General features: G+C 45.1%; 1 protein-coding gene and 1 long non-coding RNA gene across 5 annotated transcripts in view; one reads left to right on the top strand and one right to left on the bottom strand.

Annotated features, from left to right (window-relative positions):
• The window catches only part of MFSD6 (major facilitator superfamily domain containing 6), a 41,142-nt gene extending 36,056 nt beyond the window's left edge, over nt 1–5,086 (bottom strand). Inside the window, exon 1 of one of the 4 annotated variants that reach the window (XM_083468362.1) lies at nt 4,665–5,086. The gene's annotated coding sequence lies outside the window, so the exon portion shown is untranslated. Of the gene's footprint in view, nt 1–710; nt 808–4,664 lie in introns of those variants that run through there. The other 3 variants (XM_083468364.1, XM_083468365.1, XM_083468363.1) reach the window with 3 other exon arrangements.
• LOC310691259 lies at nt 4,907–10,329 on the top strand. The gene is made up of 3 exons (XR_014518431.1): nt 4,907–5,030; nt 6,117–6,168; nt 9,255–10,329. It is a non-coding gene; the product is annotated as an uncharacterized lncRNA (long non-coding RNA).
• The last annotated feature ends 4,276 nt before the right edge of the window (nt 10,330–14,605 follow it).

The raw sequence follows: 14,605 nt of genomic DNA, 5'->3' as shown, positions 1-14,605 counted from the left end.
GCAAACCAGTGATATTTTAGGGAGCAGGCTAGCAGGCGGGACCCATTACTTGCATCATAGGAGCCTACACAACACAAAACACTGTTGCTGTATGTAGGTTTGTTTGTTTTTATCTTACATTTCGGAAATGTACATCATTGGGTTTTTTCCTTTACATTTTTGGGGGGCCCCAAGAGAGTGTGGCCCTAAGCTATAGCTTGTTTAGCTTATACATAAATCTGCAACTAAGCACCACCGACACTTAACAGCAGAACCTATTACTCACATGTCAGTTTTAGACGATCCTTCAAGGGACTTGGAAGCACAACCTCGTTGACTCAAAAGGAAGTCCCTCCGAGCTCTGTGGGGTTTTTCTTCCTAATATACGTGTTTCTGACTGAAGCCTCGCTCAATGGAAATAATTATACCCTCGCCGCTTACAATGGTAGTGTAGCCTCGCTGAAAGTCAGCACGATCACATCAGCACAAATTAGCATTCTTAAAGAACCCGACCTCCACTCTGGGGCTTAATTCCTAACAAATAAAAAAGAGTTTAAAAGGCAGGTTTATGGGCCGTTCGGCTTTTAGCCTTCCAGAAAATTAATTTCCCATCTGAACTGCCATTACGAAGGGTCTGCGTTATAAAAGCACTGCTATTCATTAGCGCAAACATGTGGGTCTCTCTAGCAACACATACAAATCCACAAGTTAAGTGATTCATGAAAGCCTACCTTAGCATTGACTTCTTCAAGCCACCAGTGTCTGAAATTTAGTGATTTGCCCATCGGCCAGTACTGTGACATCTATTATTACCTCACAGCCCACCATCTCATCCCCCCATTTGCCTCTGGTCAGTGGGTACTGGTGACTTGTCAGGTTGAAGGCAGGGGTATGAAGTCAACAGCCCCTTAGGCAAGCTTGACCTCCAACTACATGAACCACAAATGAGATGATCAGCAGCACTCACGTCATGACTTAAAAAAAAAAATTAAAATTAAATATCAGTCACCCATTAACATGCTTACTCTCAGGTAATTGGGTATAGGATTGCAGCCTGAATAAATGTTGCAGCTTTACTAACTAGATTTCGGAAAAGCATCTCTCTCTCTAAAAAAGTTCTGTTTTATTCAAAAGGGGGAAAAACAAGGGTTTATAAGTGGCACAAAATAATATTTTAACCAGACAGGAACTGGAATATAGGAAATATCCCTGGTGACAAATGCAACATATGTCACACCGGGTTGGATATATTTTATGATATTGCTGCTAGATTGTTTTCGCAGCCCACCTAGGCTTCGCACGGCATTTTACAGCATTGGTGTGAAATTAAAGTGAGAAACTTCTGGGAACTCGCAGGTGGGACTAGGTTATTTTCTTAACCACCAGTTTTCATCCTAAGGAAATGCTTCGAGCTAAATCAAGATAAGAAAAGCTCTTCCCTGCACATTAGGAAATACCTAGACGTTACAACACAGCCAATGGCGCTGCCTCTAGCATGACTGGATAGAACAATTATGCATGCAAAACTGCCAAGGGTTGAAGAGAAAGCTTGAGGGAAATTTTCCACCCTAAACAACAACATAATCCCAGAGCATAATCCCATCATAAACCTAGCTTACAGGTGCAACAGCAGAATGCCTAGGCGTGCTTTTTTAAATAACAAAAATACAAAGCTGAAAATGAATGAACTGCAGCTAAAATATTATGTTCATTTTTCAAATGGTCTAGTCCTTCCCCTGCCCCCATATTCTTAAGAGGGTCTCTTCTCCAGTCAGCAGAGAGTAGCTAGAAGTGGGGAGGCAGGAAAAGGTCCTATTTTCCTTCCACTCTGAAGTTTTAATCTGAAATCTTAGGCGCAGCACTGCGCCCAGAGCTCAGAAACTGCTCGCACTAATGAAATACCCTGTTTCAAAATGCACCCAGAACAATGTGAGTTTCGAACACTGGGTGCAGATGTGGCCTTAGCCTTCAGCAATCTAGGATGAGTGGCAGCTACTTCAGGAATAATATTTGGCGGAAAAACTGTCCATTGTTCCTCTTCAAAACTTTAGGCTACAGGTGGGGGACCTGTGACTCTCTAGGTATAGCCAATTTCCTAGTGTTGTCTGTTCCCGGCGCTTGCTTGGTCCTCTACCCCAAACGCATAATTGCAATACAACAGGTAATGACAAAGAGATTCTCAGTCTCCAGCCTCTCTCCTTCAAGAAAAAACACCATTCGGCAAACATCCAGACTGAAATGCTAATTCGATGAAGTTGGAACCACAACACTCACAAATGTGAACTAACACGGCCAGTTTGGTCAGTCTTCCTAATCATTTTTTAAAAAATATTATGTTAATTAAAAGAGATACAGCCTCCTTTCAGCCTCATGTGCTTGTTTTCAAACCCTCACAAATGACTCTAACCTATTGACTTCTGATGCCCTGCTGAGGGGCAGGGAGGAAGCCATTCAGCTTGTTAAAAATAAAACTCATTAAGGGCCGACCTATTTGAACGTTGCGGCAATAAAAAACGCTACAGTGGCTATTATGCAGCTAAAATAAAACTAAGGTGGGTGAGTGCAATAGTGAGAATGCAGGCAAAGTCCCATGAAAGTGTTTTACCTTTGTGCACAAAAGCCCTCCGATATTTTAGCTGCTTTTACAAGCAACAGCACCACTTTTGCAAATGACACCGGTAGCAGCAAGGATGACACACAGAGAGATGTTGTTTCCTTTTAGTAAACGCAAGCGCATGATTGGCTGCCTTTCTCTAATTAGCCCTCTCTTCCCATGTTAACAACCGCCCAGTTGCTTTTGCAACGTTTTCTCTTTCCACTGGCAATTACATTTGCGGAAGTCCCCGGCAGGAAAACGCCGGCTCCCTGGCACATCACAAAAACAAGCAGGAGTCGGGTTTATTAACAGCCCCGCTGTCCCTCAAACATCCAGAGGACCTGGTGGAGCAGTGGGAAATGATGCCTGTCTGATCCTCTTGTTAAATCATTTAATTTTGGTATTCATTTAATGTTTTGTTTTTTCAATTCTCCCTCTGCACTTAAAACTTAGGCACTTAACACAGAAGCAGAGGGCCAAGGATAACAGCAGCAGGAGCAATAAGCCAGAATTCAGGAACATAGAGCTTGCATTGCCATTATTATTATTATATATTGTATTTCCATACCGCCCTTCATCCAAAGATCACAGGGCAGTTCACAACGGAAAAAGACAAAATGAGAACACAAATTGTACGCAGAGCGTAACGCCAGGACTGTACACACTTGACCTGGAGGCAGGTCCCAAAGCACTCGGATGAGTTTTCCTTCTGAGGAGACAGTGGGCAGCCTTGATCCACTGACAGGAGCTTATTAACTCCCGTGTATGTCTGTGCATGTGAATTCAACCACTCTGCCCTGTGCTGCATTCCCAGGACATATAGTGAGGCTTTCAACGCACGTCAAATTATTTTCTAAGGAACTTAAATAATGTCACAAACACCCATCACAGACACACCACCCACCCAGGGGTGCCAACTTTAATAAAATATTGGGGGTGCCCAGGTAAGCCATGGCCCACATAATCAATCACATGACACGGCACACGCACCCTATTTGAACGGGAATGCCCATTAACTTTGGGGAGGCTGGCCCCCTCAAATATTTTATCTCAGGCCTCAGGGGTTGGCTCCTATGCACCCATCTTCCTTTCAAACCACAGCAGCCAACTCCAGGGGGCTGTGGGTGCTTCACCATAATAATATATTTGTGGGGACTGGGACCCCCCCCCCAAAAAAAGTCAATGGGCAAAGTTGCATGGGGTGGCACCTATGTTCCAAACCCACAGAAGGAGCCCACCCTATGCAGGAGAAACAATTTTGAGGAGATATGGAAGGTGTTTGTAGAATTTTGTACTGTTAAAAGGGAAAGGGGTCAAACCATCAAAAGGTGTTGAAATTTTGGGAGGTTGGATAGCTCCAATGGAAGAGTCTCTCAGGGGCGGGGGTGCACATTTTTATTCTTAATTGCTTATGATTATTACTTTGTCAAAATAACAAAACAAAACAAAAAGGAGCCTGTCCTAGCCAGGGGTCCCTTATTGGAAGGTATGGCCTCCCCAGATTACTATTTCTCTTTCACACTGAGAGAGTCACATACACATTCGGGTTCCTCCACGCCATGCCTCTGCCATTCCAATAATAATAATAATAATAATAATAATAATAATAATAATAATAAACCACAAGAGCCAACTCCAGGGGGCCGTGGGTGCTCCTGCACCCACAATAATATATTTGTGGGGACTTGGCACCCTCCACTCAAAAAAGAGTCAATGGGCAAAGTTGCAGGAATCCACAATCTTCGGCGTGGGATGGCACCTGTGTTCCAAACCCACAGAAGGAGCCCACCCTAGAGTTTGCCAGGGGTCCCTTATGGGAAGGTATTGCCTCCCCAGATTATTATTTCTCTTTCACACGGGGAGAAATTGATTCGGGTTCCTCGACGCCACGCCTCTGCCGTAATAATAATAATAATAATAATAATAATAATAGCAGCAGCTGGGGAGCAGCTTCACCCGCCAGCCCTTCCCTCAGCCTTTTGTTCCTTCTCCGCAAAGCGCGAGGGCAGCGCGCGCCTCTCCGCGCTCGCCTTCTCCGGGGAAGAGGAGGCGGAGAGGCGGGGAGGGGCGCGCGGAGGCAGAGACTCACCTCGGCTCGGCGAGGGGGGCGCTAGGCTCGCTAGGCGACTGCAGCTGGGGGTTGGGGCGGCGGCGGCGACGGCCCTGGCAGCCCTGGCGTCGGCGCCTCGAGTGCTGCTGCTGTTGCTGGACGGCGGCGGCGGCGACGGATGGCGAGCGTGGCGCACCATCTCCTGCTCGCCTCGGCGCGTCTGGCTGGCTGGCTGACCCCGGTCGCGCCCCAGAACACCGGCGCCCTGCAGGGCCCGCCTCCCCGGGCTGCTGCACGCTGATGCTGGAGAAGGAGGAGGCTTCGCCGGCTGCCGGAGCACCGCCTCGTCCGCCCGTCTCTCGGGGGACCCGCCGGGGAGGAAAAGGCAGGATCCAGGCGCGCCAGGTGCAGCCCAGCAGCGCTCCGCCTTCGCCGCGCCGCGCCGCGCCGCGCCTCTTCCTTGCGCAGCTTTTCCTCCTCCTGCCGCTCTTCCTTACCTTCCTCTAGTCTAGAGTCTAGCGGCTCCTTCTTCTTCTTCTTCGCCTTTTCCGGGTGTTTATAATATTTTTCATCCATCCAATTTCATGCACAAGGCCTTCTTTTTCCGCCAGTTTTTTTAATTAGTTTTCACAATATTATAAACAAACAAACACACAAGACAAACAAACATAAATCTTAGCCTTATTGAAAATTACAGTTATTAACTTTGTTAAGTGACTTCCTCGCTTCCCCTTGGTTGAATTTCATTGCATGTCCTTTTAACGGTTTTCCAAATCCAAATTCTTATGAAATTTAACTTAAACATGCACAAGGCCTTCTTTGAAGGTATCACATCTCCACACTGGTTTATAAAGCTTTGCTTGTTGTCATGATTGACAACATAGTCTGACTCAGCGAGTGACCCACTGGAGAAAAAGTGGGAGCTGATGGGTGTTTGCAGCCCTTCAGATATGTAAAAAAAGGATGCTTTCTTTCTAAAGGTATTGTGGAATACTGAACTTTAGAAAAAAACAAAAAAAACAGTATTTTATTAACATCTTTATTGAAAGTTCAAAAAGTACATAATGCACTAAGCATGGTGAGATGTAAATGAAAGGAAAAGAGAAACAGAAACAGTTTTTTTAAACTGTTTTAGAACTGTATTTTTACAAAAAGATATAAACTTAAAGGTTTGTGGAATTACAAAGGCTGCAAGGCCTCAAAAAGACAATAAAGTGAGTTTTTCTGTGGAATTCATTCCATAACTGGGGGGCCACCACTAAGGAGGAACTCCACTGGCAACATTTCTCAGATACATTAGCCCCTCCCCACAGAAGGTCTTAATGTGTGGAAACAGATGGTTCTTTGAGTATCCTAACCTGATCTAAACCATGAGTAGAATCATAGAATTGTAGAGTTGGAAGGGTTCCCAGGGGTCATCTAGTCCAACCCCCTGCAATGCTAGAATCTCAACACATGGTAATTTAAATGTTTCTTTTCTTTTTTTTTTAGTACTTCGCATTGGACCGAGAAAAGGACTGGGAGCTGTTGGCATAGTACAGAGGTAACATGTTTAAAACACAGAGCCCCTCAGTTAATCTAACAGTTGTGTTCCGTAGTAAATGAAGTTTCTGAACTATTTTCAAAGGCAGCCCTGCAACAGTGCACTACAGTAGTCTAATTTGGAGGTCACCAAAACCCCAGGCTACGTTTGTCCAAGTGGGGATGCAGCTAAGGCCCAAAGTAAACATTTATTTGATTAGGCAGCATACAGCTACGTATCTAGATTTTTTCTGACTTAATTACAGGCAGAGGGGGGAATCCTTATCAGGAAGGCAGTGCGAGGGAAGAAGGGGGGGCAATCGTTTCCCTTCCCACCTTGCATGGCTAGAAGTTGGCGGGATGAGATACCCCATCAGAGCCAAGGGACACTGTAATAGGTATGAGTTACTTGTGCGTAAGCTGGTGCCTTTCTCGGTTAATTTGCCTTGTTAAACCTTTCTGACTGCACAGCCCCTTCTCATTCTGGCTGCCTCAGTCACTGGCAGAATCCGTCAGTGGGCGTTTCTTGAACCTCTTCCAACATAAAAGTTGTTTGACACCCAGTCTCCTCCTCCTCTCACTGCGCGGGAGTCTTCTGCGCAGGGAAGGCGTGGGCAGCGGAGGACCTGGGCTCTCCTCACTGATGTCCAGTGAAGAGTCCTGGAGTCCTCTCTCCAATTCCCCCGTCTGCCCCCCTTTATCCCTGGTGTTGCGCTGATTGGCTTCCCCCTCTACTGAGCTGTTTCTCCCCCTGCTGCTGGGTCCTTCGCCAGCATCATCTGGGAGCCTCCCCTTCGCCTCTCGCTCCGATGTCAGTTCCCTGACAGACACTTTCCCCTGAAGCTTCCAAGCTGCGCACGGTGTGTGTGATCACGTTGGAGAGGTAATGACAGTTGGCTGATAATTAGAAGCACAAAGTGCCCGAGTGGTATCATTAAGTGAGGAAAAAATCCAGGCACATAGCTTCCAGGTTCTGTTTACTGAATGTTTGCATTCAAGGCTTCTGGTAACAAAAAAATGAATCAAGTCACACCTGCTCCCAAGCTGCAGATCTATTCTATGTAGTCCTATGTAGCGTGGAATGAACACCACGTGCTTGGACAGACAAACCACCCACCCAGAATAGATCAGTCTTGATTGGACACAGCTTCAAATTACTGGGCTGTCATTCAGACTACAGCCTGCCCATTTCCCCATGACTGGAATGATGAAAGCAGGTGGCATGGAGGAATGTTTGGGTCCCCAATTTTATTCCTATTATTATTATTATTATTACTATTATTACTATTTCCTCCACTTTTGAGCCATTTTAGGGAACTGATGCTCACAACCATAGGGTTTTTGTATATTTTTTTTAATAATAATTTGTAGTAAATTTTCTGTTTCACAATTTAGAAAATTCATTTAAACAACCTTAAAATATCAGTGACTTCCCTTCTTCCCTTTCCATGGTTCATTTTCCATGGCATAAATCCCTGCATATTTTACATAAACTAAACCATTCAGTATTCCATTATTACTTCCATCAAAACTTATTTACACTGTTGAATTTATCTTAATGCTGCCAACGTTTTCGAGTGTACACAATTCCCCCCCTCCCATATATTCAATAAACATTTTCCAGTCTTCTTTAAACGTATGTTCTTCTTGTTCTCTTATTCTATAAATTAGATCCACAAGCTGCTGTGGTCTAAACCACTGAGCCTCATGGGCTTGCCGATCGGAAGGTCGTCGGCTCGAATCCCCGCAATGGGCTGAGCTCCTGTTGCTCTGTCCCAGCTCCTGCCAACCTAGCAGTTTGAAAGTACACCAGTGCAAGTAGAAAAATAGGTACCGCTCTGGCGGGAAAGTGAATGGCGTTTTCGTGCACTCTGGTTTCTGTCATGGTGTCCCGTTGCGCCAGAAGCGGTTTAGTCCTGCTGGCCACCATGACCCAGAAAGCTGTCTGCGGAGAAACACCAGCTCTCTCAGTCTGAAAGCGAGATGAGCACTGCACCCCATAGTCGCCTTTGACTGGACTTAACCGTCCAGGGATCCTTTACCTTTTACCTATTCCATCAGTTTAAGTTCCCATTCTTCTTTGGTCGGAACCTCACTCGTTTTCCATTTTTGGGCTAACAAATCAGGGCCGCCATAGTGGCATACATAAATAACCTTTTTTGACACCTGGGAATTTCCATCTGAATTATCCCCAACAAAAAGGACTCTGGTTTGGTTTTTTTTGAAAGGTGCTTTTAAACATTCTTTTTCAATTTGTTATAAATAACCATAGAGTTGCTCCTCTCGCTGCGTTTTCCCCTGCTCCTCGTTCAGTACTAATAAAAAGTGTTTTTTCAATCTCATTTGTTCTCACTTCAGTGAACACACTCCCATTTACTACCATATTCCCATATTTGGGTAGAGGCGTGTGCACAACGTTGACTGCAATCCATATCGATCTTGTTGTTTCTTAGGAGGAAATACTACATTTTTCTGCATTTCCCCCGAAACCAGCTTTGGTCCGAATTGAGAAAATGATAGACCCACCTGCATTTTAAGACAGTAATGTGTAAAACATTCTTATTCGATTAATCACATTGCTTCTCGCAAGTCCTTCTGTGGATAACATTTTTTTCAAAGCGATGCTACAAAAATAATGTTTTTGTTCTAGTTTCCTTTTTACAGTGCTTCAAGGCTATTGCTGTTTTTGGGTGGGATTCAGCCACACACTGGCAAATTCAAGTTGCACAATTAAAACCGATTTGGAGCTCTTGCACAACAACAACAACCCCCAACCCAATTCACCCCAGACTTTTGCAATAATGAAAGTGACAGGAAAATGCACTGGAACATGTGAGAGAACAATTGCTTAATGCAATGTTTATCTGTTTATCTACTTGCACTGGTGTGCTTTTGAACTGCTAGGTTGGCAGGAGCTGGGGCAGAGCCATGGGAGCTCACTCTGTCGCACGGATTCAAACAACCAACCTTATGATTGGCAAGCCCAAGAGACTCAGGGTTTAGACCACAGCGCCACCCGTGTCTCAGGAGTAGGCATGTGTACTGTACACATGCACACCGGAAGATAAAACACCTCATAACTTGCTTTTTCTCCCATTGTAATCTCAGCGCATGGGCACTCAGACACCATCTTCTCGGTCTATCAGTGGAAGTAGTTGCAAAACGTCATAGCACAATAAACAGAGGGGTACCAGTTGGTCCTTAAAGATATGACTAGACTCGTTCTCTTTGCTGCTACAGACTAGCTCTTCTGGAATTTGTCTCTGAGGAAGGGCAGAGTTGGTTCTATTTGTGTAGCAAGGCAGAGACATCCACCTTACTAAATAAACGTTGGGAGCGGCTTGGTTGCCAAGGAAGGGTGGTTGCTGGTTCTTTGCCTAGGATGTTGGGTGGTGCTGTGAGAAGCAGAAAATAAGCTTTGTTTTCCTGGATAGGAAGTGGCTTTGTAATACTGGGTGGTACGTCAAATGAAAGCTGTGCTACACAACTGTAGGTTGTGCTCACACAGCAGTAGCTACCAAGGGTGGTGCTCACATAGAAGCCTATATGTCCCGTGAGACGGGCAATACAATTGCTAATTCCTCCACCGGAACCTGAAATATATCTATCCTTTGTAAATGTGAGGAGATGGCTTTGCAACAAGGATGGCGGGGGGGGGGGGAATTATTGTAGTAGTCAAGATGATGGCATTCTGTAAATCTTCAAATGCTTCAAATGTTAATGAAATATGAAGGCCAGTTGTTATTTTTTTAAAATAAAGAACTGGGTTGTACCAAACTCAGGCGATTAAACGCCACATAAAGGGTATCGCTTTGCCCATTGTAAATGTTATGTATTCAGTGGTTTGTGTTTGCCTGAGCTTGAGTCTGGACTAAGGATTCTGAGCTGTGGTTCCAATTTGATACATGATGTCCAATCACAGAACGTTTCAGGATTTAGGCCTCTGCTATTGGTCCTTGAACTCTGAGTTGTGATTTGCAGCTTGGAAGTTTAGACAGCCAGTCATGTTGGGAGTGGGAGTGGCCCAGGCTTTCAGGAATGTATATAAGCAGTTGCTTTGCCCCTGTTTCCCAGTTATGTAGTTCAATAAAGGTTCTTGCTGTTATCGCTGTGTCTTGCCTCATGGGAACCCACCTACACTTCAGTAAACATATTTTTATCATATAGAAAGGTGACTTACTGCGTAGACGTCATACATTTAAAGCACATTGCTTCCTCCAAAGAGTCATGGGAACAGCTTACAGAGCTATACAGTGGTACCCCGCAAGACGAACGCCTCGGAAGACGAAAAACTCGCTAGACGAAGGAGTTTTTCGTTTTCTTAGCCGCTTCGCAAGACGCATTTCCCTATGGGCTTGCTTCGCAAAACGAAGCTTGCCCCGCAAGCTCCAGGGATAGCGGGGAAGCGAAGCGCGTCTTCCCCACTGTCCCTGGACCTCTTTTGAAGCAAGGGGCGGCGGGGAGAAGCAATCTTCTCCCCGCCGCCCCTTGCTTTAAACAGGTCCGGGGACAGAGGGGAACGCGTGCGGCGCTTCCCCTCTGTCCCCGGACGGTCTCCATAGGAACGCATTGATTGATTTTCAATGCATTCCTATGGGAAACCCTGCTTCGCAAGACGAAAAACTCGCAAGAAGAAAAAACTTGCGGAACGAATTAATTTCGTCTTGCGAGGCACCACTGTACAGAGCTAAAGAATTTGACACCACTCTTAAAATACAGTTCCCATTATTTGGGGGCGGGAGGGTGTGGTTTGAATGTGCTTTAAATGTATGGTGTGTGTAAACAGGAAGAATTCTACTCCTGGCTTTTCTCACTGCAGTCCCTCTTTTCCTGTTTCTCTTTAGTTTCTCTTACCAGCTCATAGAGCTACTGCATATTTCCATGCAAGAGAGGCTCTGGAGGAAGGCTGTGGGAAGGTGGCCAGGGGTCAGAGCTGGTGTGTGTTGGCAGAACTGCGTAGGAGACTGCTCTCTACTTCATTTAGCTCAGATCAGTCCTGTTCATTATTCATGCCATTGGCATTAAATTGGCAGGTGGCCCTGTGGTCTAAACCACTGAGCCTCTTGGGCTTGCCAATCAGAAGGTTGGCGGTTCGAATCCCCGTGACGCAGTGAGCTCCTGTTGCTCTGTCCCAGCTCCTGCCAACCTAGCAGTTCGAAAGCACACCAGTGCAAGTAGATAAATAGGTACTGCTCCATCACGGTGTCCCGTTGCACCAGAAGTGGTTTTGTCATGCCAGCCACATGACTCGGAAAGCTGTCCGTGCGCTCTGGTTTCTGTCATGGTGTCCCATTGCGCCAGAAGCGGTTTAGTCCTGCTGGCCACATGACCCGGAAAGCTGTCTGTGGAAAAACACCAGCTCCCTCAGCATGAAAGCAAGATGAGCGCTGCAACCCCATAGTCGCCTTTGACTGGACTTAACCATTATATGAACAACAACAACCTTCTTTGGGTAGATTTTCTTTCTTCTGAAAATGGCCACTTGGTGTGGAAATCTGTGGTGTAGAAAGAGGGCGTTTAACCCTTTCCACATCAAAATCCCCCCTTAAGCTGCTGTGATTAACCCAGCCGTTGCTTCCTCCAAATGATCCATGGAGTTGTAGTTTGGTGCCAGTGTTTAGTTCTCTCTGGCTCAGCTTCCAAGAACTACTGTTCTCCCCAAAAAGCTATTGTGGGCATGGGGCTAAATTAAGCAGCAACTTCAGGGGAGCTATTTCAGCAGGGAAAGGGTTAAAGAGCTGCACCCCACCCCCCCAGTCCTCCAACTTGTCCTCTGCTATAGCAGGTTGCTTTTTTTGCAAAGCCACAAAATCTGTCACAGATCGCTAAGGCTGCATATCGTTTGGTCCTTAGGGAAGTCTGAAATTCAGGTTGGATTCCTGTATGAGACAGCTGCATCTTCCTGCATTGCAGGGTTTTGGACTACATGGTCTTCAAGGTCCCTTCCACTTCTACAATTCTATATGATATAAACTTGTAGATACGGCTTCAGAATGCAAGCTTTCTGGTGTCAAAAGCAGAAAATGCCTTTTGAAATATTAATTCAGTCTTATTGATTAAATCTTTAATGGATGTCCCGGTTTATAATCATAGAAGCAAACAGAGTTGCCACGAACCTCGGATTATGACATCAATGAATGACTCACAGTGCAACCCAGTGCTTGGATCCTCAATATATTTTCAAGGAAAACGCATTGTAAAGGAGACATTGTGACAAACGGAATTCTGCAAGCGAACAGGACTCAAACAACAAATTATTTTGAAACCCAGATTAAGGAGGAGTATTTTGAGGGCACATGGGTTATTACTAACATTAAATCAGAAATAACATAAATTTATGGGGCAGTGGAATAAGGACGATTCTGGCACAATATTTGGAAAACTGGATTCCTGCCTCCATTTGTTTCATATTCCAAAAAAAATGAATATAAAGGAATCTAAAGATTGAATTTAATCCCATAGAGAATAAAAACAGATGAATTGCTGGAAAGCTGTTAAAAGGCTCAGCAGAGAAAAGGTTGGCAACCCTGTTTTTAAGTTGGGGCTTCCTTTTAGGGCACCTGTTTCCCCAACCATTTCAGCAATTGTGCTAATCCTAGATACCATCAGAAAAGAACCTATTTCCAGAACACAATGCAATTTTAGAACCTGCCTAGCTAGTTACTGAAATGAAAACACTCCAGACAGACAAAACGTAAACAAGGCAGAAACAGGCTATTTTTGGTTAAGCGTGTTTTTCCCCCGACCTAACTTTTTAAATTAGGTTGCTGAATTATAGCTAGAAGGTGGGCTCCTGTTCCATTGTTCCTACAAAAACACATTTGACTCTCACTGGGAAACAAACAGGACTACGTCCTTTGACATACATAATTTCAGTGCCTATACAGTCGTACCTTGGATGACAAATGCCTTGCTACTCAAATGTTTTGGCTCCCGAATGCCGCAAAACCGGAAGTGAGTCTTCTGGTTTGCAAACCTTCTTTGAAAACGTTCTGACGCTGCTTCCGCAGCTTCCGATTGGTTGCAGGAGCTTCCTGCAGCCAATCGGAAGCCGCGCCTTGGTTTCCAAATGTTTTGGAAGTCGAACGGACTTCTGGAACGGATTCCATTCGACATCCGAGGTACTGCTGCATATTGTAAACCACCCCAATCTCTGAGCGCTTTGAGATTCCAGGGATCCTGGGCACTTACCCAGGGTTTGTGTTTCCTTTTTGGAAATGAGGCACAGCAGAGACTGTGGTGTCTTTATGATGTATGGTTTATTTACACATATACACAACCTAAGCCTATGGCGGAGGGGTTCACAACGTTAACATCCCAAAAGGGTCTTGTTTCTCCCATAGCCGCAGCCTTGGATTCAGACAGAAATCAAACATTGTGCTCTTCCTCTCCAGCTTTCAGCCTGTAGCTCTTCCTCTAGGTCCCATTACAACCAACTCTCAATTTGGGCTTTGTCCTATCTAAGAGAGGAAGGAAGAGCCCCACCCATTCACTATCTGGTATAGAGTCCCCTTCCTCATAATGTTGTTTGAGGATTTGCAGTGAAATTTTCCACACCACTGGCAGATTTTAATTCCTTTGGCCTCATTTTGTTGTTTCTCTGTTCACACCAGTAGGCAGATTAAGATGGGGTGCAGCCATAGTTCAGTGAATCCGCCCCACACTACTGTGTTTTTTGCTCTATAAGACTCACTTTTTCCCTCATAAAAGGTAAGGGGAAATGTGTGTGTGTCTTATGGAGCGAATGCAGGCTGCGCAGCTATCCCAGAAGCCAGAACAGCAAGAGGGATCGCTGCTTTCACTGCGCAGCAATCCCTCTTGTTGTTCTGGCTTCTGAGATTCAGAATATTTTTTTTCTTGTTTTCCTCTTCCAAAAACTAGGTGCGTCTTGTGGTCTGGTGCATCTTATAGAGCGAAAAATATGGTAGTTCTGTTTGCTGAGCATGCACATTGCTGAGCGTTCCATTTACTTCCCCCCGCGTCTTCTGCTTTTCTTCCATTAAATAAAAAAATAAAAATAGCTGCCCACCTAGACCGCCGTAGCCAATTTCCCTTCCTGCTTTCCAACTGAACTCCCTTCCTAATCACATTTGGCCTTGCAAATTGTACAAGGAAGACGTCCTCTAACTTTGCCCCCGTAACGTAGGGTTGCCATATTTCAAAAAGTGAAAATCCAGACACAAAAGTTGTTGAGCTCTTTTTGCAAATACTCAAAAAAATTGGAAGTTTTTGACCTATTTTTAAGGAAATTCGCCAAAAAATCAACACTTCCAACGGGTTGCCATACGTCTTGAGTTTTCCTGGACATTTTTCATGATTTCCAGAAATTCCACCCGGATGAATCCCAGATATGTCCAGGAAAACTTGGATGTATAGCAGCCCTACCAGTGGCAACTGGTAGAGGGATTTATGGAAGGGCTACCTACAGGAGAAGTGAGAAGGTAGAGACGCTTTGTAAT

This window comes from Podarcis liolepis, assembly GCF_965112155.1.
Source record: "Podarcis liolepis genome assembly, chromosome: 1".
NCBI lineage: Eukaryota > Metazoa > Chordata > Lepidosauria > Squamata > Lacertidae > Podarcis > Podarcis liolepis.
The sequence above is the reverse complement of the archived record's forward strand: the minus strand, read 5'-3'. Positions and strand labels throughout refer to the sequence as shown.